Here is a 2,878-nt window from a genome sequence, read left to right as displayed (position 1 = left end):
GGACCCGCACCGTCTGCTAAGACGGGAGGGCTGCGGCGGCGGCTCTGCCTCTCTCGACTGTGCCACCCCCCACCACCGGGGGCGGAGCGTCGGCCTGGCCTGGCAAGGGGAGTGCAGAACGGCCCGCTCCGGTGAGCCGCGGAGGGGATGCTGCAGGTCCCGGGGCGGAGCGGTCCTGCGGGACGGTGAGCCATCGTCGGCTGCGCAGTGCTTGAACAGGTCGCGAAAACTTTTACGGATGTGTCTCTCCTATATACACGCGTCCAAACGACACATGTGTGCGTGTAACGCTGCGTGGTACCGGCTCTAATGGCTTTCCATGGGGCTCGTGGGATGGATGAGAGATTCCTCCCACCCTTCATTAAGCGTAGCTGTCCTACGCCCAATTTCTATCCCAGAAGCTAAACCCGTACTTTATGCCCACCGCGCTGCCCTTCTGCACACGGAAGCCAGGTTTCAAAAAGCCCCAGAGGCATCATGAGCTGCGTCCTCCCTCTGGAGTAAGAAAATAGGATAAGTTGGATTACAGCCACTCATCATCCTCAAACACTTTCTTCCTAAAGCACAATGCAGCCGTGCTTGTCACGCATCCTCACTTGCGGTCAAAAAAATTGTATGAATCGATAGGACTAAGGAAAATTATGAAGAGCTTTAGAACAGACAAAGGGAAATAACCAGGGATGGAAAGTAGCAGTTTCCTCCAGAGACAACTGGATATAGATCTAAACATTCACAACGTAGATAAAGATTGAAGGAGAACAACAGAAATGTAGTTCAGGATGCCAAAAGTGCTTTTTTGTTATATTAAGAGATAGAGAGCAATGCTATTTAGAAAAAAAAAAAAAGAAGTGCTGACTTGACTGCAATATGAAATACCTGTAACCGCCAGTCATATTTATAAAGGTATTCTGGATTTATTTTTGTTACCATGCCACAACTGCTAATTCATTCATTAAACCTAAAGCAAACCCTAAATGACTCAGAACTGTAATCAGATTCTGTTGGTGTGTTACAGACCAGCATATGACCTCTGAAGTGTCTTCAAGATTTTACCTCTATTTAAACCATAAATAAAAGCAAAGAGATGTAAGAGTAAGATGCTTGTGGGCTATTATATTATTAAATGTTATTATATTATTAAATGTTAATTAATTTATTAAATAAGAATCCACTCAATTAAGACTTGATATTGAAAAAAATCCCTTAATTTATTAATTCACTTAGAAAAATCTTCAATGAGGAACTGGGAACAAGGAACTTAACTTCAGCCATAGGTGAACCTCTTTTCCCTTCCCAATATCCAGGAACAGCTCCCCACACAGAGGATACATTTATCTGTGTAGTCACAGATAAAATGATATTTCCAACTTGGCCTGAATTCCCCACCTTACATTCTTTGCATAGATCATGAAAAATTACTTTAAACAATGACAGGGAAAAAAAATCCAGTACTAAAATAAATTGCATAACAACTTTTGGGTTTTGGTTTTTTTTTCCCTCCACTGGCTGGCACACCACTTGTTATTTTCTCACATGATGCAGTCACAGTGAGGAAACGGAGGCCAAAGGTTTCCTCCACCAAACCATCCAGCCAGTAAAAGCCCACAAAAATGCTGAAGGAATCCTACAGCACAAGTATAAAGAGACTGTCAGTGCTGGCCTCTCCTACGTACAAGAAAAAAAAGACTCGATTAGTTCCATATTTGTGTTGAATCTGCTAGGTTTTTAACCATATGCTGAATTCGCAGATGTTCAACAAGGTTTATTTTACCCTGACAGAAGTCATCCCAGATATGTGTCAATATGAAACAGCCAGGATCTGAGTCAGGAGAAGCTGAGACAACTTCAGGCCAGACCTGAAGGATGGTGGCCAAAGGAAAGGATGTACAAAAGTTGTAATTCGTGTGTGTCTACTGCAGATTGTAGCTATAGGAAGCATTTAGCAGTCAGGTGCACAGTATCAGCCGTTACCAGTACACCTACCCAACACCCACTTGCTGAGGCTGTCAGAGCACTGGTGAAGTGCAGTCTTCTGAAGCGGGATCCTGACAGTCAATCCCGTCCCACTTTCTCAGTGCAGATCTGAGCAGCCCAGCAGTGCTGGCAAGCACAAAAGACTGCTTGTTTTCTTCAATGGTCTCAGCCACTCCACTTTTCATACCAATCTGGCATAAGATTTGGAGTTTTGGGTGGGGTGAGGAGAACCACTGGCATAAGCCCTACTTCAAATGCACGCAATGAAGAGTTACAACGCTTGCAGTCAACACTGCATCTGGGAACTTTAGGCAACAGGCCATGTGCTAAACTAGCTGCTTGATGGATTAACCTCCTTCCTGTTACAAAAACATAGTTTTGGTACTGTAACACTGAGGTGCTTTTTCCCCTACCTGGTTACCTTCTCACTTCATACACGCACAGTCTGCAGGTGTCCCATGGGGCAGAGACCTCAAACCCTCATATCACTAGCTCTCAGAAGCTTAACAGAAAAGCACTGTCCTGTATCTTGGCTTTTTCTACAGTAAGAATTAATCATAATTTCCTCTTTAACAACCAAGGGAGAACCGCACCCTGAGGAGAGTAAAAGCAACAAGAGTCAGGAGTGTTTCTGTAGAGCCATAGGACCTTCAGCTGTTATCACTTCACTAGAATATACAGATCCTGGTAAAGTAGCAAGCAAACCTTCGGCCATGAGAGTTATCTGTCCTTAGAAACACACAACAGACTTACAGCACTGGAACAATTTCTAGTTCCTCTAAATCCTTTTTTCACAGATTCTTTTAACAGATGATGACATTTCTGTGAAGAAAAAGCATTATGCCACAGACACCACAATACCCACTCACAGCTAATACTGAGGAATCCTCAAAATGGAAATGGT

Source organism: Mesitornis unicolor, unplaced genomic scaffold (genome assembly GCF_000695765.1).
Source record: "Mesitornis unicolor isolate BGI_N332 unplaced genomic scaffold, ASM69576v1 scaffold34749, whole genome shotgun sequence".
Taxonomy (NCBI): domain Eukaryota; kingdom Metazoa; phylum Chordata; class Aves; order Mesitornithiformes; family Mesitornithidae; genus Mesitornis; species Mesitornis unicolor.
This window is presented reverse-complemented; position numbering follows the sequence as displayed.